This window comes from Triticum urartu, chromosome 1A, assembly GCF_056163025.1.
Source record: "Triticum urartu cultivar PI428250 chromosome 1A, HENAU_Tu73, whole genome shotgun sequence".
Taxonomy (NCBI): Eukaryota; Viridiplantae; Streptophyta; class Magnoliopsida; order Poales; family Poaceae; genus Triticum; species Triticum urartu.
Window position 1 is genome coordinate 546,079,279 of NC_141873.1, and position 24,090 is coordinate 546,103,368.

Here is a 24,090-nt window from a genome sequence, read left to right on the forward strand (position 1 = left end):
CGGCGATATCCTGAAGTCACTGAAGTCTCTCTGTTTATCAGGAGAGCCCTGGCCGGACTACGGTCAGCAAGGTTGGGGTACGGACGATGAAGAAATTCAAAACCCACCCACCACCCACTTTGTAGCCACTGTCGACGACTTAACCGACATGCTCGACTTCGACCCCGAAGACTTCGACGGTATGGACGCCGATGAAGGATACGATGAAGAACCAGCGCCTACTAGGCCCTGGAAAGCCACCTCGTATTATGACATATACATGGTGGACACCCCAAAAGGGGGAGATGGCGATGGAACAGCGGATGATGACCCCTCCAAGAAACAGCCTAAGCGCCGGCGTCAGCGGCGCCGCTCAAAATCCCGCCAACACAAAAATGGTGATTCCAGCACGGGAGATAATAATACTCCGGAGAGTGCCGAAGAAAACCCCCTCCAGCAAGATTTAGCACAGGAGGACGGAGAAACCAGCCCTCATGAGAGAGCGGCAGACAGAGAGGTCGAGGATGATAATTATATGCCTCCCTCCGAAGACGAGGCAAGCCTCGACGACGACGAATTCATCGTGCCAGAGGATCCCGTCGAGCAAAAGCGTTTCCAACGCAGGCTTATGGCCACGGCAAGAAGCCTCAAGAAAAAACAGCAACAACTCAGATCTGATCAAGATTTGCTGGTTGACAGATGGACTGAAGTCCTTGCGGCCGAAGAGCATAAACTCGAACGCCCCTCCAAAAGCTACCCAAAGCGCAGGCTGCTACCCCAATTAGAGGAGGAAGCACTTGATGCGGCCGAACGGCCACCTCGTGGCCGCGACAGAGAGGCCTCCCGGCCCTCCACTCTAGACGCGCCCCGTACCAAGGCACGTGAATATGCGCCGGACCTACGAGACATGTTGGAGGACAAGGCAAGGCAAACACGATCGATCTACGGATCGCGTGGGCACCCCACGGCTAGAGACGGTAACCGTCACGCCGGCCACAAATTCGGCAGGGCCGAACACAGTAGACAAAGCTCATTGGAGCTACGTCATGATATCGCCCAGTACAGAGGCGCCGCACACCCACTATGCTTTATAGACAAAATAATGGATCATCAAATCCCCGAGGGTTTCAAACCCGTAAACATCGAATCATATGATGACACAACAGACCCTGCGGTATGGATCGAGGATTATCTCCTTCATATCCACATGGCCCGTGGCGACGATTTTCACGCCATCAAATACCTCCCACTCAAGCTTAAAGGACCAGCTCGGCATTGGCTTAACAGCTTGCCAACAGGATCAATCAGTTGTTGGGAGGACCTGGAAGCCGCATTCCTCAACAATTTCCAGGGCACTTATGTGCGACCCCCAGACGCCGATGACCTAAGTCACGTAATTCAGCAGCCAGAGGAATCGGCCAGGCAATTCTGGACACGGTTCCTAACAAAGAAAAACCAAATAGTCGACTGTCCGGACGCTGAGGCCCTAGCAGCCTTCAAGCACAATATCCGTGACGAGTGGCTGGCCTAGCTCCTCGGACAGGAAAAGCCGAAATCTATGGCAGCACTCACGACACTCATGACCCGCTTTTGCGCGGGAGAAGACAGCTGGCTTGCTCGTAGCAACAATATGACCAAGAACCTTGATAGTTCGGACACCAGGGACATTAGTGGCAGGTCGCGTCGCAACAAGCAAAAGCGCCACATTAACGGCGACAATGCTGAGGATACGACAGTTAATGCCAGATTCAGAGGCTCTAAATCCGGTCAGCGGAAAAAGCCATTCAAAAGGAATCCTAGGGGCCCGTCCAGCTTGAACCGAATACTCGACCGCTTGTGCCAAATACATGGCACCCCCGAAAAGCCGGCCAATCACACCAACAGGGATTGTTGGGTGTTCAAGCAGGCAGGCAAATTATACGCCGACAATGAAGACAAGCGGCTACATAGCGATGACGATGAGGAGCCCCGGCCGCCGAACAACAATGGACAGAAGGGTTTTCCCCCACAAGTGCGGACGGTGAACATGATATACGCAACCCACGTCCCCAAAAGGGAGCGGAAGCACGCGTTAAGGGACGTATACGAGGTAGAGCCAGTCGCCCCAAAGTTCAACCCATGGTCCTCCTGCCCGATAACCTTTGATCGAAGAGACCATCCCACTAGCATCCGTCATGGTGGATTTGTCGCATTGGTTTTAGACCCAATTATTGACGGATTTCATCTCACTAGAGTCCTTATGGACGGCGGCAGCAGCCTGAACCTGCTTTACCAGGATACAGTGCGGAAAATGGGCATCGATCCCTCGAGGATTAAGCCCACCAAAACGACCTTTAAAGGCGTAATACCAGGTGTAGAGGCCAACTGTACAGGCTCAGTCACACTTGAAGTGGTTTTCGGATCTCCGGATAATTTCCGAAGCGAGGAGCTAATCTTCGACATAGTCCCATTCCACAGTGGCCATCATGCAGTGCTCGGACGAACCACATTCGCCAAGTTCAAAGCGGTACCGCACTACGCATACCTTAAGCTCAAGATGCCAGGCCCTCGTGGAGTAATTACGGTCAATGGAAACACCGAACGCTCCCTCCGAACGGAGGAGCACACGGCGGCCCTTGCAGCGGAAGTACAAAGCAGCCTCTCCAGGCAGTTCTCCAGTCCAGCCATTAAACATCCGGACACCGTCAAGCGCGCCCGGAGTAACCCACAACAAGACCGCCTGGAACGTACCGAGCAGGCGTAGAAATGCGGCCCCAACCCCAACCCTCACAAAAAGGCGACGCCAGTACTTCGCGTACATAACTACGCTCTAGAAATACCATGGGCATAGGGGAGAGGGGCACCATCACGGCACGCCCAAAACACGCTTAAACCGCACCAGGGGCTGCCGATTTTTTACTTTTCTCTTACTTCCGGGACTCTACTCTTCGGAAAGCCTGTTCGGCAGTTCAATTGCCGCACAAACGATGCAAGAACCAGGGATGCAGACAAGCCATGCCGCTTTACGGAACTCCCAGGTGGTCTCTATCACGAGCAGTATACCTGTTTCGCATACTATTCCGCAGCTTGCCCCTGAAGCAGACATGTTAAATAGTCCAACTTTTTGTTTATCGCATTACTTGTATCGTTCTGCGTTGATCGCAGCTATTTTTAATAAATAATGCATAGCTCTCGTCTATTTTTGCATCATCTTTTTATAAACAAATGTTCCTTAACGACATGTTGCACCCGTACAACTTGGTACGGCCAAAATACGCCAGGGGCTTTTAGCACCCCTCAATATGGTGTGAGAAGTCCGAACACTTTCACAAGTACGGCACCCCGAACTTATAGCATTATATGCATCGGCTCCGAATCATGTCTTGGGTCAATAGTTGGGTTTGCCTGGCTCCTATGTTTTGGTGCCTTACATTCCGTTATATCGGCTAAGGTAGCACTAGGAGAACCACTGCGATTGTGCCCCAGTTGAGCTGGGCCGAGCACCTCAGTGGAGAAAGCTAAAACTGACTGTCATGATGAAGCGAGAGTTGGTCGCTGTTTGAGAGGTTTTTTCGAGTCCCTAAAGACTTATGCCGCTTAGGGCGAGGAGTCGGCTCTGTCCGGCCAAGGCGTGGATAGCGCCCCGAGCTCCGTCTTCCGAATACTAGGGGCTTCGCCGAAATTTAAAATTATAGAATTCTATGGCTAAGTGAGAGTGTTCACGCATTATAGTCCGATTGCCTCGTTCGTTGGGCTGAGCGCCTCCCTCGAAGGACCCAAATATGGGAAACAGAGTGCCCAGGTTTATCCTCGAACACCCCAGCACTAGCGGCACGGGGGCAGAAGCCGACGACTCGCCATCTCTCAGTATTGATAAACAGCCGCATAGAAGGTAATATTTTAAATTCAAGCAGCATTGCTCAGCGCATATGAACAAGTTTTCAGCGCATAGGACAAAAACGAGCGAGTTTTACTCAAAAATTACATCCCTAGTACATTCATCCGCCACAAGGCGGGCACCCTTCAGAACATCCTTATAGTAATTTTCGGGCTTGCGATGCTCTTTCCCCGCTGGTGGCCCGTCCTTCACAAGCATCTCAGCATCCAGCCTGCCCCAGTGCACCTTAGCACGGGCAAAGGCCCTACGGGCACCTTCAATACAGACGGAACGCTTGATGACTTCGAGCCTTGGATAGGCCTCCACCAGCCGCCGCACCAGCCCGAAATAGCTCCCAGGCAGAGCCTCTCCAGGCCACAGCCCAACTAGGAGGCCCTTCATGGCCTGTTCGGCTGCCTTGTGGAGCTCGACCAGTTGCTTCAGCTGGTCGCTCAGGGTTACGGGGTGTCCGGCCTCAGCATCCTGAGACCAGAACACCTTCTCTGTCGAGCTGCCCTCCTTGGCTCGATAGAATGTGGCGGCATCGGATACACTCCGGGGAAGATCTGCAAATGCCCCTGGAGAGCTCCGGATTCGGGTAAGTATCAAGTAACTCACGTTTATGTGTTTACTTTGCATAAAGAATGCCTTACCCGCCGCTATCTTCTTCACCTCCTCCAACTCCTGGAGGGTCTTCTGGGATTCAATCTTAGCAGACTTGGCATTTTCAATAGCCGCCGCGAGCTCGGACGCTCGTGTCTTCGAGTCAAGCTCCAAACTCTCATGTTTCTTCATGAGAACCTGGAGCTCTTGCCGCACCTTGCCAACCTCGGCCTCATACCTCTCCCGCTCGGTGCGCTCCGCGACCGCACTCTTCTCAGCCTCGAGCAGCGCTTGCTTAAGGGCCGCCACCTCAGATGTGGCCCCTACAATAGCCATGTTAATCCTGTCATTTCTTGCAATTGCACCTTTTTTTATATGTATTCAAACAAGGTATTTCTTACCTTCCTTCTCCTCGAGTTGCTTCTTGGCACGCCCGAGCTCTTGCTCGGACTTCTCGAGGTTCTGCTTCAGCATGTCCACTTCCGCAGTCAGTACGGCGGACGCCCGCAGAGAAGCCTGCATACGCATATTGACTCCTATTGTTAGACTCCTGCGAATTCTTTGATCCTCTATTCGGCTTTTCTTCCCGAACGCCCAACAGAGCATCAGGGGCTACTGTCTATGCGGTAATATTATTTACACATTATTTACTTACCTCAAAGCCTGTCAAAAGGCTAGTACAAGCTTCAGTCAGTCCACTCTTGGCGGACTGAACCTTCTGGACCACCACACTCATAATAGCGCGGTGCTCCTCGTCGATGGAGGCGCCTTGGAGCGCCTCCAACATATTGTCCGGTGCCTCCGGTTGGACGAGGGCCGCCGGCACGGTGGACTTGCTCCTCTTGGAAGGAGGTCCCCCACCGGACTCCGGGACCTTTGAAGGTTCCAGAGCGGTGTCCGGCCTAGAGCCGGACTTGGAGCCCTGGGGAGTTTCATCCCCTTTACTCCTGGAGTCCGGGAGGTCGCCTTGCGGCGCCTCCGGGACCACCTCCTCCCTGCTTCGAACCTGTTGGGACAACACCTCAGTGTCGTCCGTAGGGCGGGGGGAGGAAGCCGTCGGAAGCGAGTTCACATCCGACGAGTCCAATGAGCCGCTCGACGACGCGTCGAGCCGCTCTTTGGGTGGGATGCATAAGCATATTCGACATAAGGGAAAGCTGTGCAATAAACGAATACTATGAATTACTCCGGTATCCGGATACTTACGATTTTGCCAGGGGCTTGGCCCTGGGCTGCCACTCCTCTCCGCCGTCGTCGGCGTCGGTGGAGTAATCCGGAGGAAGGGTTTTCCCCTTCTTGGACCCTCCGGCCTCCTCAGAGAGGGCGGCCTTCCTTTTCTTCTCTCCTCCCGCTGGAGGGGGAGAGGTTTCTTCTTCTTCCTCCTCGTCTTCACGAGAGGAAGGCGCTTCGGGACCGTCGGATGATGAATCCGACACCTCCTGGCGCCGGGTACTCTTTCGAGTCCCCGTGGCCCTTTTCGTGGCCTTCTTCTCTGGCACCACATTGGGCGCCGGTACCAGCAGCTTCGCCAGGCGAGCGTCCGCTGGGCCTTCGGGCAAAGGAGCCGGATAGTTGATCTGTCCGGACATCACCTGCCAATCTTGCCAAAGATAAGGGAGCTTAGATCCTGCATAGAGTCAAACTATGAAAAACTGATACCCTATAAAGGACAAAAATAGCTTACCGGATGAGCGTGATGCCGAGTACTGAATCCGCGATCCTCGGTAGCGGATGCGGGAGCCTCGGCGCCCTTGAAAAGCATCGTCCAGGCATCTTCGTACATCATGTCGAAGAGCCTGTTTAGAGTTCGATGTTGTGCTGGGTCGAACTCCCATAGGTTGAAGGCCCGTCGTTGACACGGGAGGATCAGGCGGATGAGCATAACCTGGACTACGTTGACAAGCTTGAGCTTCTTGTCCACCAGGGTTTGGATGCATGTTTGGAGATCGGTCAGCTCTCCTTTTTTACCCCAAGATAGGCCTGTCTCCTTCCAGGAGGTGAGCCGCGTAGGGGGGCAGGATCGAAACTCAGGGGGTGCGACCCATTCGGCGTTGCACGACTCGGTGACGTAAAACCACCATGATTGCCACCCCTTCAGGGTCTCCACAAAGGAGCCCTCGAGCCACAGGACGTTGGCCATCTTGCCAACCATGGCACCGCCGCACTCCGCCTGGCTGCCGCGCACCACCTTCGGCTTGACGTTGAAAGTCTTAAGCCATAGGCCGAAATGGGGGCGGATGCGGAGGAAAGCCTCGCACACGACGATAAACGCCGAGATGTTGAGGACGAAGTTCGGGGCCAGATCGTGGAAATCCAGGCCGTAGTAGAACATGAGCCCTCGGACAAATGGATGCCGAGGGAAGCCCAGTCCGCGGAGGAAATGGGGGAGGAATACCACCCTCTCATGGGGCCTAGGGGTGGGGATGAGCTGCCCATTTTCGGGAAGCCAGTGCGCGATGTCGCTAGACAGATATCCGGCCTTCCTCAGCTTTTTGATGTGTCCCTCCGTGACGGAGGAGACCATCCACTTGCCTCCCGCTCCGGACATGACTGGAGAAGGTTGAGGTGGTAGTGCGGACTTGGGCGCTGGAGCTCGAGTGCGCAAGAATGGATAGGCAAAGGAGGAGGAAGGCGTGGGTGAAAAGGTGGATCCTTATCCCCTTATATGGGTGGACGCAACTACATGTCCCCACCAGCCTGGTAAAACTCGCTTATCTCCAAGCGCTGTAATCAAAGGCGCGGTTGGGTTACCCACGCCCGTATTGATGAGAATCCCGGAATAAGGGGACACGATCTCTGCTTTGACAAGACGTGCCAAGGAAACCGCCTCGCATGACACGCTGAGGTGGAACAGTAAGACGATTCGAATGAAGGCTTGGCCGTGGTGTGTCGCACTACGGATTACGTCAGCAGATTCCGTAATGCGACACACCACGGCCAAGCCTTCATTCGAATCGTCTTACTGTTCCACCTCAGCGTGTCATGCGAGGCGGTTTCCTTGGCACGTCTTGTCAAAGTAGAGATCGTGTCCCCTTATCCCGGGATTCTCATCAATACGGGCGTGGGTAACCCAACCGCGCCCTTGATTACGGCGCTGGGAGATAAGCGAGTTTTACCAGGCTGGTGGGGACACGTAGTTGTGTCCACCCATATAAGGGGATAAGGATCCACCTTTTCACCTACGCCTTCTTCCTCCTTTGCCTATCCATTTCCGCGCACCCGAGCTCCAGCGCCCAAGTCCGCACTCCCCACCTCAATCTTCTCCAGCCATGTCCGGAGCGGGAGGCAGGTGGATGGTCTCCTCCGTTACGGAGGGCCATATCAAAAAACCGGGGAAGGCCGGATACTTGTCTAACGACATCGAGTATCGGCTTCCCGAAGAGGGGCAGCTCCTCCCCACCCCAAGGCCCCATGAGAGGGTAGTGTTCCTTCCTCACTTCCTCCACGGACTGGGTTTTCCAATCCACCCATTCGTCCGGGGACTCATGTTCTACTACGGCCTGGATTTCCACGATCTGGCCCCGAACTTCATCCTCAACATCTCGGCGTTTATCGTCGTGTGCGAGGCTTTCCTCCGCATCCGCCCCCATTTCGGCCTATGGCTCAAGACCTTCAACGTCAAGCCGAAGGTGGTGCGTGGCAACCAGGCGGAGTGCGGAGGCGCCATGGTGGGCAAGATGCCAAACGTCCTATGGCTGGAGGGCTCCTTTGTGGAGACCCTGAAGGGGTGGCAATCGGGGTGGTTTTACATCACCGAGCCACGCGACCCTGAGTGGTTCGCAGCCCCTGAGTTCCGGTCCGGACCCCCAACGCGGCTCACGTCCTGGAAAGAGACGCGCCTGTCGTGGGGCAGCAAAGAAGAGGTGACTGGACTGCAAACATGCATCCAAACCCTGGTGAACAAGCAGCTCAAGCTTGTCAATGTAGTCCAGGTTATGCTCGTCCGCCGGATCCTCTCGTGTCAACAACGGGCCTTCAGTTTGTGGGAGTTCAACCCGGCGCAGCACCGAACTCTGAGCAAGCTCGTCGACACGATGTACGAAGATGCCTGGAAGGTGCTTTTCAAGGGCGCCGAGGCTCCCGCATCCGCTACCGAGGATCGCGGATTCAGTGCGCAGCGTCACGCTAGCGCGGTAAGTTGTTTGTACCTTTTATAGGGTATTAGTTTTTCATAGTTTAACTCTATGCGGGATCTAAGCTCCCTTACCTTTGACAGGATTGGCAGGCGAAGTCCGGACAGATCGACTGTCCGGGGCCCTTACCCGAAGGCCCAGCGGACGCTCGCTTGGCGAAGCTGCTGGTTCCGGCGCCCTATGTGGTGCCGGAGAAGAAGGCGACGAAAAGGGCCACGGGGACACGAAAGAGTGCCCGGCGCCAGGAGGTGTCGGATTCATCATCCGATGGTCCCGAAGCGCCTTCCTCTCGTGAAGACGAGGGGGAAGAAGAAGAAACCTCTCCCCCTCCAGCGGGAGGAGAGAAGAAAAGGAAGGCCGCCCTCTCTGAGGAGGCCGACGGCTTCCTCCCCCCGCCCTACGGACGACACCGAGATGTTGTCCCAACAGGTTCCAAGCAGGGAGGAGGTGGTCCCGGAGGCGCCGCAAGGCGACCTCCCAGACTCTAGGAGTAAAGGGGATGGAACCCTCCAGGGCTCCAAGTCCGGCCCTAGGCCGGACACCGCTCCGGAACCATCAAAGGTTCCGGAGTCCGGCGGGCGACCTCCTTCCAAGAGGAGCAAGCCCACTGTGCCGGTGACCCCCGTCCAACCGGACGCGCCGGACAATCTGTTAGAGGTGCTCAAAGGCGCCTCCATCAACGAGGAGCACCGCGCTATTATGAGTGCGGTGGTCCAGAAGGTTCAGTCCGCCAAGAGCGGACTGACTGAAGCTTGTGCGAGCCTTTTAACAGGCTTTGAGGTAAGTAAAAAATGTGTAAATAATATCACCGCATAGATAGTAGCCCCTGATGCTCTGTTTGGCGTTCGGAAAGAAAAGCCGAATAGAGGATCAAATAAAATTCGCAGGAGTCTAACAAAAAGGAGTCAATATGCGCATGCAGGCTTCCCTGCTGGCGTCCGCCGCACTGACTGCGGAAGTGGACACGTTAAAGCAGAACCTCGAGCAGTCCGAGCAAGAGCTCGGGCGTGCCAAGAAGGAGCTCGAGGACAAGGAAGGTAAGAAATACCTTGTTTATATATATATATATATAAAGTGCAATTGCGAAAAATGACAGGATTATGGTGGGTATTGTAGGGGCCACATCTGAGGTGGCGACCCTTAAACAAGCGCTGTCTGAGGCCAAGAAGAGGGCGGCCACGGAGCGCATCGAGCGGGAGAAGTATGAGGCCCAAGTTGGCAAGGTGCAGCAAGAGCTCCAGGCTCTCATGAAAAAACATGAGAGCTTGGAGCTTGACTCAAAGACGCGAGCGTCCGAGCTCGCGGCGGCTATTAAAATGCCGAGTCTGCCAAGGCCGAATCCCAGAAGGCCCTTGATGAGTTGGATGAGGCGAAAAAGATAGCGGCGGGTAAGGCATTCTTTATGCAAAGCAAACACATAAAAGTGAGGTACTTGTTACTTACCCGAATCCGGAGCTCTCCAGGAGCATTCGCAGATCTTCCCCGGAGTGTGTCCGATGCCGCCGCATTCTACCGAGCCGAGGAAGGCAGCTCGACGGAGAAGGTGTTCTAGTCTCAGTATGCTGAGGCCGGACACCCCGTGCCCCTGAGCGACCAGCTGAAGCAACTGGTCGAGCTCCACAAGGCGGCCGAACAGGCCATGAGGGCCTCATGGTTCGGCTGTGGCCTGGAGAGGCTCTGCCTGGGAGCTATTTCGGGCTAGTGCGGCGGCTGGTGGAGGCCTGTCCAAGCCACGAAGTCATCAAGTGCTTCGTCTGCATTGAAGGTGCCCGTAGGGCCCTTGCCCGTGCGAAGGTGCTCTAGGGCAAGCTGGATGCTGAGAAGCTTGTGAAGGACGGGCCACCGCCGGGGAAAGAGCATCGCAAGCCCGAGAATTATTATAAGGATGTTCTGAAGCGTGCTCGCCTTGTGACGGATGAATGTTCTATGGATGTAACCTTTGAGTAAAACTCGCTCGTTTAATCCTGTGCACTGAAAACTTGTTCATATGCGCTAAGCAATGCTGTTTGAATTTAAAATATTACCTTCTGTGTGGCCGTTTATCAAAACTGAGAGATGGCGAGTCATCGGCTTCTGCCCCCTTGCCGCTAGTGCTGGGGTGTTCGGGGATGAACCTGGGCGCTCTTTTTCCCATATTTGGGTCCTTCAAGGGAGGCACTCAGCCCAACGAACGAGGCAATCGGACTATAATGCATGAGCACTCTCACTTAGCCATAGAATTCTATAATTTTAAATTTCGGCGAAGCCCCTAGTATTCGGAAGACCGAGTTCGGGGAGCTATCCACGCCTTGGCCGGACAGAGCCGGCTCCTCGCCCGAAGCAGCATAAGTCTTTAGGGACTCGAAAAAACCTCTCGAACAGCGACCAGCTCTCGCTTCATCATGACAGTCAGTTTTAGCTTTCTCCACTGAGGTGCTCGACCCAACTCAACTGGGGCACAATCGCAGTGGTTCTCCTAGTGCTACCTTAATATAGCGGAACGTAAGGCACCAAAACATAGGAGCCGGGCAAACCCAACTATTGACCCAAGACATGATTCGGAGCCGATGCATATAATGCTATAAGTTCGGGGTGCCGCACTTGTGAAAGTGTTCGGACTTCTCACACCATATTGAGGGGTACTAAAGCCCCTGGCGTATTTTGGCCGTACCAAAGTGTACGGGTGCAACATGTCATTAAGGAACATATATAAATATAAAGAAAGAGTAATGCAAAATAGAGAAAAGCTATGCATTGTTTATTAAAGAGGGCTGCGATCAAAGCAGAACGATACAATTAATGCGATAAGCAAAAGGTTGGACTATGTGACATGTCCGTTCCAGGGGCAAGCTATGGAATAGTATGCGAAACAGGTATACTGCTCATAATAGAGACCACCTGGAAGTTCCGTAATGCGGCGTGGCTTGTCTGCTTCCCTGGATCTTGCATCGTTTGTGTGGCAATTGAACTGCCGAACAGGCCTTCCGAAGAATGGAGTCCTGAAAGTAAGAATTTTTTTTAAAAAAACCGGCAGCCCCTGGTGCGGTTTAAGCCGTGTTTTGGGCGTGCCGTGATGGTGCCCCTCCCTCTGTACCCATGGTATTTCTAGAGCGTAGTTATGTACGCGAAGCACTGGTGTCGCATTTTCGCGAGGGCTGGGGTTGGGGCCGCACTGCTATGCCTGTTTGGAACGTGCCAGGCGGTCTTGTTGTAGGTTACTCCGGGTGCGCTTGGTGGTGTCCGGACGTTTAATGGCCAGACTGGAGAGCTGCCTAGAGAGGCTGCTTTGTACTTCCGCTGCAAGGGCCGCCGTGTGCTCCTCCGTTCGGAGGGAGCGTTCGGTGTTTCCATTGACCGTAATTACTCCTCAAGGGCCTGGCATCTTGAGCTTAAGGTATGCGTAGTGCGGTACCACATTGAACTTGGCGAATGCGGTTCGCCCGAGCAGTGCGTGATAGCCACTGCAGAACGGGACTATGTCGAAGATTAACTCCTTGCTTCGGAAGTTATCCGGAGATCCGAAGACCACTTCAAGTGTGACTGAGCCTGTACAGTTGGCCTCTACACCTGGTATTACGCCTTTAAAGGTCGTTTTGGTGGGCTTAATCCTCGAGGGATCTATGCCCATTTTCCACACTGTATCCTGGTAAAGCAAGTTCAGGCTACTGCCGCCGTCCATAAGGACTCTAGTGAGATGAAAGCCGTCAATAATTGGGTCTAGAACCAATGCGGCGAATCCGCCATGACGGGTGCTAGTGGGATGGTCCCTTCGGTCAAAGGTGATCGGGCAGGAAGACCATGGGTTGAACTTTGGAGCGACTGGCTCTGTCGCGTATACGTCCCTTAACGCACGCTTCCTCTCCCTCTTAGGGATGTGGGTTGCGTATATCATGTTCACCATCCGCACTTGTGGGGGAAAACCCTTCTGTCCACTGTTGTTTGGCGGCCGGGGCTCTTCATCGTCATCGCTATGCAGCCTCTTGTCTGTATTTTCGGCACTTAACTTGCCTGCCTGCTTGAACACCCAACAGTCCCTGTTGGTGTGACTGGCCGACTTTTCGGGGGTGCCATGTATCTGGCACAAGAGGTCGAGAATTCGGTCCAAACTAGACGGGCCCTTAGGATTTCTTTTGAATGGCTTTTTCCGCTGACCGGATTTATAGCCTTTGAATCCGGCATTAACTGTTGTATCCTCAGCATTGTCGCCGCTAGTGCGGCGCTTCTGCTTGTGGCGACGCGACCAGCCAGTACTGTCTCTGGTATCCGAATTACCAAAGTTCTTAGTCATATTGTTGCTACGAGCAAGCCAGCTATCTTCTCCCGCGCAAAAGTGGGTCATGAGTGTCGTGAGCGCTGCCATAGATTTCGGCTTTTCTTGTCCAAGGTGCCGGGCAAGCCACTCGTCACGGATATTGTGTTTGAAGGCTGCTAGGGCCTCTGCATCCGGACAGTCGACTATTTGATTTTTCTTTGTTAGGAACCGTGACCAGAATTTCCTGGCCGATTCCTCTGGCTGCTGAATTATGTGGCTTAGGTCATCGGCGTCTGGTGGTCGCACGTAGGTGCCCTGGAAATTGTCGAGGAATGCGGCTTCCAGGTCCTCCCAATAACTGATTGATCCTGCTGGCAAGCTGTTAAGCCAATGCCGAGCTGGTCCCTTAAGCTTGAGTGGGAGGTATTTTATGGCGTGTAGATCATCGCCGCGGGCCATGTGGATATGAAGGAGATAATCCTCGATCCATACCGCAGGATCTGTTGTGCCATCATATGATTCGATGTTTACGGGTTTGAAACCCTCGGGGATTTGATGATCCGTTACTTCGTCTGTGAAGCATAGTGGGTGTGCGACGCCTCTGTGCTGGGCTATATCACGACGCAGCTCCAATGAGCTTTGTCTACTATGTTCGTCCCTACCGGATTTATGTCCGGCGTGATGGTTATCGTCTCGAGCCGTGGGGTGCCCACGCGATCCGTAGATCGATCGTGTTTTCCTTGCCTTGTCCTCCAACATGTCTCGTAAGTCCGGCACATATTCCCGTGTCTTGGTACGGGGTGCGTCTTGAGTGGAGGGCCGGGAGGTCTCTCTGTCGCGGCCACGAGGTGGCCGTTCGGCCGCATCAAGTGCTTCCTCCTCTAATCGGGGTAGCAACTTGCGCTTTGGGTAACTCTTGGAGGGGCGTTCGAGTTTATGCTCTTCGGCCGCAAGGACTTCAGTCCATCTGTCAACCAGCAAATCTTGATCAGCTCTGAGCTGTTGATATTTTTTTCTTGAGGCTTCTTGCCGTGGCCATAATCCTGCGTTGGAAACGCTTTTGTTCGACGGGATCCTCTGGCATGACGAATTCGTCATCGTCGAGGCTTGCCTCGTCTTCGGAGGGAGGCATATAATTATCGGCCTCGACCTCTCTGTCAGCCTCTTTCTCGTGGGGGCTGGTTTCTCCATCCTCCTATGCTGAGTCTTGCTGGAGCGGATTTTCTTCGGCACTTTCCGGAGTATTATTATCTCCCGTGCTGGAATCGCCGTTTTTGTGTTGGCGGGATTTTGAGCGGCGCCGCTGACGCCGGCGCTTATGCTGTTTCTTGGAGGGGTCATCCTCCGCTGTTCCATCGCCATCTCCCCCTTTTGGGGTGTCCACCATGTATATGTGATATGACGAGGTGGTTTTCCAGGGCCTAGTAGGTGCTGGTTCTTCGTCATCTCCTTCATCGGCGTCCATACCGTCGATGTCTTCGGAGTCGAAGTCGAGCATGTCGGTTAAGTCGTCGACAGTGGCTACAAAGTGGGTGGTGGGTGGGTTTTGAATTTCTTCATCGTCCGTACCCCAACCTTGCTGACCGTAGTCCGGCCAGGGCTCTCCTGATAAAGAGAGAGACTTCAGTGACTTCAGGATATCGCCGAAAGGCGAGTGCTGAAAGACGTCTGCAATAGTGAACTCCATGATTGGCGCCCAATCGGATTCGATTGGTAGGGGCACGGAGGGTTCGGAGTCCGGAGAGGAGTCCGGCTCCTTGGAGTCACGAGTCTCGCAGAGTACAGGGCTGGTGTTCGGCTCAATCGCCGTTGGGATCACAGCCCCCGAGGCGGCGTCCAACCGCCCATCCTCGATCGGCGCAATTGGCTCCGAATTAAGGATCAGAGACGATGCGGGTGCGGCCTCCTGGGCACTGTTTGGCGGCAGAGCTAGATCATGCTCATTGGGACAGTGCGGCACGCTCGGCAGTGGCTCGAATCCATCGAAGATCAAGTCCCCGCGGATGTCGGCCGTGTAGTTTAAACTTCCAAATCTGACCTGACGGCCAGGGGCGTAGCTTTCAATCTGCTCCAGATGGCCAAGTGAATTGGCCCGCAGTGCGAAGCCGCCAAAGACAAAGATCTATCCGGGGAGGAAGGTCTCACCCTGGACTGCATCGCCATTGACGATCGTAGGAGCCATCGAGCCTGACGGCGACGACACAAAGGAACTCTCAATGAAAGCACCAATGTCGGTGTCAAAACCGGCAGAACTCGGGTAGGGGGTCCCGAACTGTGCGTCTAGACCGGATGGTAACAGGAGGCAAGGGACACGAAGTTTTACCCAGGTTCGGGCCCTCTCGATGGAGGTAAAACCCTACGTCCTGCTTGATTAATATTGATGATATGGGTAGTACAAGAGTAGATCTACCACGAGATCAGAGAGGCTAAACCCTAGAAGCTAGCCTATGGTATGATTATTGATGTCTATGTTGTCCTACGGACTAAAACCCTCCGGTTTATATAGACGCCGGAGAGGGTTAGGGTTACATAGAGTCGGTTACAATGGTAGGAGATCTGAACATCCGTATCGCCAAGCTTGCCTTCCACGCCAAGGAAAGTCCCTTCCGGACACGGGACGAAGTCTTCAATCTTGTATCTTCATACTCCAGGAGTCTGGCTGAAGGTATAGTTCATCTATCCGAACACCCCCTAATCCAGGACTCCCTCAGGCTCTGTTTCAAGTGCGGCGAACGGTGGGGGAAGGACCACACCTGCCCGCCCACGGTGCAAATGCACATCATGGAAGAGCTGCTCGCCATGTTTCCCCAAGACGATGTGCAGTCAGAATCACCACCAGCATCACCGATATTCGACGAGGAGAACCTCTACACTCTGTCCCGTCTGGCTGAAGATGGCTCGTCAGACCCAGGGGTACTGCAGCTGCAGCCTGGCTCCAAGGGCACGAGATCTTGCTGCTTGTCAACTCTGATAGCTCTACGGCATTCGTAGACAGCTCTCTGGCTGCAAAACTCACCGGAGCCAAGATACTGCCGCGCCCATGCCGCGTACGCGTCGCCAATGGCAACACCATTCCCTGCACCACCTACATTCCAGCGTGTCAATGGACAATCCAAGGGCCCGATTTCAGGACAGATTTCAAGATCCTCCAACTGGGCTCGTACGATGCAATTCTCGGGATGGACTAGTTAAGGAAGCACAGCCCCATGAACATCGACTGGATCAAGCAATTCTTAACTGTTACAACTCCAGCCGGCCAACTGACGCTATCTGCCACAGCTTCAGATCAAAACCAATGCTTTATGATCTCCGCACCAGAGCTCCTCAAGGCTTGCAAGCAAGGATCAATGGCACATATCATGCACCTCAGCTCTCTTGAAGGCACCAGTACTACTGATTCGCCGATTCCTATTGAGATCTTGCGCCTACTGGAACAGCTCGCGGATGTCTTTGAAGACCCGCGGACTTTGCCGCCTCGCCGCGATTGCGATCATCGCATTCCTCTGATGGCCGGCGCGCAGCCTGTCAATTCCAGACCATACAGATACAAACCTGAATTGAAGACAGAGATCGAACGTCAGGTTCAGGAAATGCTCGACGCAGGGATCATTCAGAAAAGTTCTAGCCCATTTTCATCCCCAGCCCTGCTACTCAAGAAGAAGGATGGTACATGGCGCTTGTGCGTTGACTACCGCCGTCTCAACTCCATGACCGTGGTCGCCAAGTTCCCAGTACCAATCATTGACGAGCTCCTTGACAAACTGGTCGGTGCAAAATGGTTCTCGTAGCTCGACCTGCATGCCGGATTTCATCAGATAAGGATGGCAGAAAGCCAAGAGTACAAAACGGCCTTCCAAACACACTCCGCGCACTGGGAATACCGCGTCAGACCTTTCGGAGTAGCGGGAGGCCCGACCACATTCAATGGAGGCATGCACACCACCCTGCGCCCAGTCATGGGCAAATGTGTCATTTCGTTCTTCGACGACATTCTCATCTTCAGCAAAACCCTGTCCAAACACACTCAACACATCACGCGCGTACTCCAACTGCTCAGAGATGACCACTGGCAAGTCAAGCAATCCAAGTGCTCCTTCGCGCAGCGCCACATAGCTTACTTGGGGCATGTGATCGATGAACAAGGCGTCTCCACAGACCCGAGCAAGGTGCAGACGATCCAGCAGTGACCTGTTCCTCAGTGCGCCAAAGATGTGCGCAGTTTCCTCGGCCTTGCAGGATATTATCGGAAGTTTGTGCAACACTTTGGGATCATTGCAGGACCTCTGTTCACCCTTCTCAAAAAGAACCACCAATTTGTCTGGACAAGTGACACGCAACAGGCGTTCGACACTCTGAAATTGAAGCTCACAACGGCACCCGTGCTGCAACTTCCAGATTTCAGTAAGAAGTTCGTGATCGACACCGATGCATGCGCTTATGGCGTTGGCGCTGTCCTTCAGCAAGATGGGCACCCGATCGCCTACATGAGCAAGCCGCTCGGCCCCAAGAACCGCGACCTCTCCACTTACGAAAAAGAATGCATGGCCATCCTAATGGCCGCGGAGCAATGGCGCCTTTACCTGCACAACGACGAATTCATCATCCGAACAGATCAGAGAAGCCTCGTGCACCTTGATGATCAACACTTGTCCACCCCGTGGCAGCAAAAGGCGTTCACCAAGCTGCTCGGGATGCGCTAAAAAATATGCTACCGCTCCGGATCTTCAAACACTGCTACGGATGCGCTCTCGTGTCGCAGCTGTGTCTGTCTGCACCCCAGCCTGGTTGGACAACATCGTGGCGAGCTATAGCGCAAATCCACAAGTTCAGAAGATTTTGGAAGATTTGTCCAAGCGACCGGACCCAAAAGGGCGTTTCTTCACGCGCGACGGCCTGCTCTACTTCCGCGATCGGCTTTGGCTGGGCGGCTCCCCCACCTTACAACAACGGATGCTCCGTGCTTTCCACGACAGCACCATGGGCGGCCACTCCGGCGTGCCAGTCACTTATCGCCGCCTGCGTCACCTATTCGCCTAGCCCAAGATGAAAGAACACACTCGTTAGTACGTCCATTCCTGCTCAATTTGCCAGCAAGCAAAACCAGAGTGCATTCGCAACCCGGGACTGCTCGAGCCTCTGTCGGTGCCGGACCGCGCCTGGAAGGTGGTCACCATGGATTTCATCAACGGTCTCCCTCCTTCAGGCAAGTACAACTGCATCCTCGTCGTTGTCGACAAGTTCACCCGCTACAGTCATTTCCTCTCTCTGAGCCACCCATTCACGGCGGCCAAGGTCGCGCAAGCCTACCTGGAGAACATTTATAAACTCCATGGGCTTCCGGAGGCGATCGTATCGGACAGAGATCCAGTCTTCACGAGCAAGTTCTGGCAAGAGTTGTTCAAGATCATCGGGTCCGAACTCAACATGAGCACACCGTACCACCCTCAGACCGACGGGAAGTCGGAACGCGTCAACCAGTGCCTGGAGATATACTTACGGTGTTTCACGCATGCCTGTCCAAGCAAATGGCACCAGTATCTCGCCCTCGCAGAATTCTGGTACAATTCTTCCTTCCATTCTTCCTTGGGCACGTCACCTTTTGTTGTGCTGTATGGGCATTGTCGGTGTCAAAACCGGCGGATCTCGGGTAGGGGGTCCCGAACTGTGCGTCTAGGCCGGATGGTAACAGGAGGCAAGGGACACGAAGTTTTACCCAGGTTCGGGCCCTCTCGATGGAGGTAAAACCCTACATCCTGCTTGATTAATATTGATGATATGGGTAGTACAAGAGTAGATCTACCACGAGATCAGAGAGGCTAAACCCTAGAAGCCAGCCTATGGTATGATTGTTGATGTGTATGTTGTCCTACGGACTAAAACCCTACGGTTTATATAGACACCGGAGAGGGTTAGGGTTACATAGAGTCGGTTACAATGGTAGGAGTTCTGAACATCCGTATCGCCAAGCTTGCCTTCCACGCCAAGGAAAGTCCCTTCCGGACATGGGACAAAGTCTTCAATCTTGTATCTTCATAGTCCAGGAGTCCGGCTGAAGGTATAGTTCGGCTATCCGAACACCCCCTAATCCAGGACTCCCTCAGTAGCCCCTGAACCAGGCTTCAATGACGACGAGTCCGGCACGCAAATTGTCTTCGGCATTGCAAGGCGGGTTCCTCCTCCAAGTACTTCGTAGAAGATTTTAAACACCAAGGATAGTGTCCGGCTCTGCAAAATAAGTTTCCACATATTGCCATAGAGAGAATAATATTTACACAAATCTAATCTGCTGACGTATTCCGTAGTGCGACACACCACGGCCAAGCCTTCATTCGAATCGTCTTACTGTTCCAGCTCAACATGTCACGCGAGGCGGTTTCCTTGGCACGTCTTGTCAAATCAGAGATCGTGTCCCCTTATCCCGGGATTCTCATCAATACGGGCGTGGGTAATCCAACCGCGCCCTTGATTACGGCGCTGGGAGATAAGCGAGTTTTACCAGGCTGGTGGGGACATGTAGTTGCGTCCACCCATATAAGGGGATGAGGATCCACCTTTTCAGCTACGCCTTCTTCCTCCTTTGCCTATCCATTTCCACGCACCCAAGCTCCAGCGCCCAAGTCCGCACTCCCCACCTCAACCTTCTCCAGCCATGTCCGGAGTGGGAGGCAAGTGGATGGTCTCCTCCGTTACGGAGGGCCATATCAAAAAACTGAGGAAGGCCGGATACTTGTCTGACGACATCGCGTATCGGCTTCCCGAAGAGGGGCAGCTCCTCCCCACCCCAAGGCCCCATGAGAGGGTAGTGTTCCTTCCCCACTTCCTCCGCGGACTAGGTTTTCCAATCCACCCATTCGTCCGGGGAATCATGTTCTACTACGGCCTGGATTTCCATGATCTGGCCCCGAACTTCATCCTCAACATCTCGGCGTTTATCATCGTGTGCAAGGCTTTCCTCTGCATCCGCCCCCATTTCGGCCTATGGCTCAAGACCTTCAACGTCAAGCCGAAGGTGGTGCGCGGAAACCAGGCGGAGTGCGGAGGCGCCATGGTGGGCAAGATGCCCAACGTCCTATGGCTCGAGGGCTCCTTTGTGGAGACCCTGAAGGGGTGGCAATCGGGGTGGTTTTACATCACCGAGCCGCGCGACCCTGAGTGGGTCACAGCCCCCGAGTTCCGGTCCGGACCCCCAATGCGGCTCACATCCGGGAAAGAGAAGGGCCTGTCGTGGGGCAGCAAAGAAGAGATGACTGGACTGCAAACATGCATCCAAACCCTGGTGAACAAGCAGCTCAAGCTTGTCAATGTAGTCCAGGTTATGCTCGTCCGCCGGATCCTCCCGTGTCAACAACGGGCCTTCAGTTTGTGGGAGTTCAACCCAACGCAGCACCGAACTCTGAGCAAGATCTTCGACACGACGTACGAAGATGCCTGGAAGGTGCTTTTCAAGGGCGCCGAGGCTCCCGCATCCGCTACCGAGGATCGCGGATTCAGTGCGCAGCGTCACGCTAGCGCGGTAAGTTGTTTGTACCTTTTATAGGGTATTAGTTTTTCATAGTTTAACTCTATGCGGGATCTAATCTCCCATGCCTTTGACAGGATTGGCAGGCGAAGTCCGGACAGATCGACTGTCCGGCACCTTTGCCCGAAGGCCCAGCAGATGCTCGCTTGGCGAAGCTGCTGGTTCCGGCACCCTATGTGGTGCCGGAGAAGAAGGCCACGAAAAGGGCCACGGGGACTCGAAAGAGTGCCCGGCTCCAGGAGGTGTCGGATTGATCATCCGATGGTCCCGAAGCGCCTTCCTCTCATAAAGACGAGGGGGAAGAAGAATAAACCTCTCCCCCTCCAGCGGGAGGAGAGAAGAAAAGGAAGGCCGCCCTCTCCGAGGAGGCCGGAGGGTCCAAACAGGGGAAAACCCTTCCTCCGGACTACTCCACCAACGCCGATGACGGCGGAGAGGAGTGGCAGCCCAGGGCCAAGCCCCTGGCAAAATCGTAAGTATCCGGATACGGGAGTAATTCATAGAATTCCTTCATTGCACAGCTTTCCCTTATGTCGAATATAATTATGCAGCCCACCCAAAGACCGGCTCAACACGTCATCGAGCGGCTCACTGGACTCGTCGGATGTGAACTCGCTTCCGACGGCTTCCTCCCCCCGCCCTACGGACGACACCGAGGTGTTGTCCCAACAGGTTCCAAGCAGGGAGGAGGTGGTCCCGGAGGTGCCGCAAGGCGACCTCCCGGACTCCAGGAGTAAAGGGGACGGAACCCTCCAGAGCTCCAAGTCCGGCCCTAGGTCGGACACCGCTCCGGAACCTTCAAAGGTTCCAGAGTCCGGCGGGCGACCTCTTTCCAAGAGGAGCAAGCCCACTGTGCCGGTGACCCCCGTCCAACCGGAAGCGCCGGACAATCTGTTGGAGGTGCTCAAAGGCGCCTCCATCGACGAGGAGCACCGCACTAGTATGAGTGCGGTGGTCCAGAAGGTTCAGTCCGCCAAGAGCGGACTGACTGAAGCTTGTGCCAGCCTTTTAACAGGCTTTGAGGTAAGTAAAAAATGTGTAAATAATACCGCCGCATAGACAGTAGCCCCTGATGCTCTGTTTGGCGTTCGGAAAGAAAAGCCGAATAGAGGATCAAATAAAATTCGCAGGAGTCTAACAAAAATGAGTCAATATGCGTATGCAGGCTTCCCTGCTGGCGTCCGCTGCACTGACTGCGGAAGTGGACACGCTAAAGCAGAACCTCGAGCAGTCCGAGCAAGAGCTCGGGTGTGCCAAGAAGCAGCTCGAGGACAAGGAAGGTAAGAAATACCTTGTTTAAATATATATATAAGTGCAATTGCGAAAAATGACAGGATTATGGTGTGTATTGTAGGGGCCACATCTGAGGTGGCGACCCTTAAACAAGCGCTGTCCGAGGCTGAGAAGAGGGCGGCCACGGAGCGCATCGAGCGGGAGAAGTATGAGGCCCAAGTTGGCAAGGTGCAGCAAGAGCTCCAGGATCTCATGAAAAAACATGAGAGCTTGGAGCTTGACTCAAAGACGCGAGCGTCCGAGCTCGCGGCGGCTATTAAAAAATGTCGAGTCTGGCAAGGTCGAATCCCAGAAGGCCCTTCAGGAGTTGGATGAGGCGAAAAAGATAACGGCGGGTAAGGCAATCTTTATGCAAGCAAAACACATAAAAGTGAGGTACTTGTTACTTACCCGAATCCGAAGCTCTCCAGGAGCATTCGGAGATCTTCCCCGGAGTGTGTCCGATGCCGCCGCATTCTACCAAGCCGAGGAAAGCAGCTCGACGGAGAAGGTGTTCTGGTCTCAGTATGCTGAGGCCGGACACCCCGTGCCCCTGAGCGACCAGCTGAAGCAACTGGTCGAGCTCCACAAGGCGGCCGAACAGGCCATGAGGGGCCTCATGGTTCGGCTGTGGCCTGGAAAGGCTCTGCCTGGAGCTATTTCGGGCTGATGCAGCGGTTGGTGGAGGCCTGTCCAAGGCTCGAAGTCATCAAGCACTTCGTCTGCATTGAAGGTGCCCATAGGGCCCTTGCCCGTGCGAAGGTGCATTGGGGCAAGCTGGACGGTGAGAAGCTTGTGAAGGACGGGCCATCGCCAGGGAAAGAGCATCGCAAGCCCGAGAATTATTTTAAGGATGTTCTGAAGGGTGCCGCCTTGTGGCGGATGAATGTTCTATGGATGTAATCTTTGAGTAAAACTCGCTCGTTTTATCCTGTGCGCTGAAAACTTGTTCATATGCGCTAACCAATGCTGTTTGAATTTAAATATTACCTTCTGTGCGGCCGTTTATCAAAACTGAGAGATGGCGAGTCGTCGGCTTCTGCCCCCTTGCCGCTAGTGCTGGGGTGTTCGGGGATAAACCTGGGCGCTCTTTTTCCCATATTTGGGTCCTTCTAGGGAGGCGCTTAGCCCAAGGAACGAGGCAATCGGACTATAATGCGTGAACACTCTCACTTAGCCATAGAATTCTGTAATTTTAAATTTCGGCGAAGCCCCTAGTATTCGAAAGACCGAGTTCGGGGCGCTATCCACGCCTTGGCCGGGCAGAGCCGGCTCCTCGCCCTAAGCGGCATAAGTCTTTAGGGACTCGAAAAAACCTCTCGAACAGCGACCAGCTCTCGCTTCATCATGACAGTCAGTTTTAGCTTTCTCCACTAAGGTGCTCGACCCAGCTCAACTGGGGCACAATCGCAGTGGTTCTCCTAGTACTACCTTAGCCGATATAGCGAACGTAATGAAGGAAATATGCCCTAGAGGCAATAATAAAGTTATTATTTATTTCTTTATATCGTGATAAAAGTTTATTATTCATGCTGGAATTGTATTAACTAGAAACATAATACATGTGTGAATACATAGACAAACAGAGTGTCACTAGTATGCCTCTACTTAACTAGCTCATTAATCAAAGATGGTTATGTTTCCTAACCATGGACAAAGAGTTGTCATTTGATTAACGGGATCACATCATTAGTTGAATGATCTGATTGACATGACCCATTCCATTAGCTTAGCACCCGATCGTTTAGTATGTTGCTATTGCTTTCTTCATGACTTATACATGTTCCTATGACTATGAGATTATGCAACTCCCGTTTACCGGAGGAACACTTTGCGTGTTACCAAACGTCACAACGTAACAGGGTGATTATAAAGGTGCTCTACAGGTGTATCCAAAGGTACTTGTTGGGTTGGCGTATTTTCGAGATTAGGATTTGTCACTCCGAATGTCGGAGAGGTATCTCTGGGCCCTCTCGGTAATGCATATCACATAAGCCTTGCAAGCATTACAACTAATGTGTTAGTTGTGAGATGATGTATTACGGAACGAGTAAAGAGACTTGCCGATAACGAGATTGAACTAGGTATTGGATACCGACGATCGAATCTCGGGCAAGTAACATACCGATGACAAAGGGAACAACGTATGTTGTTATGCGGTCTGACCGATAAAGATCTTCGTAGAATATGTAGGAGCCAATATGGGCATCCAGGTCCCGCTATTGGTTATTGACCGGAGACGTGTCTCGGTCATGTCTACATTGTTCTCGAACCGTAGGGTCCGCACGCTTAAGGTTTCGATGACAGTTATATTATGAGTTTTTGAGTTTTGATGTACCGAAGGAGTTCGGAGTCCCGGATGAGATCGGGGACATGACGAGGAGTCTCGAAATGGTCGAGACGTAAAGATCGATATATTGGACGACTATATTCGGACATCGGAAAGGTTCCGAGTGATTCGGGTATTTTTCGGAGTACCGGGGAGTTACGGGAATAT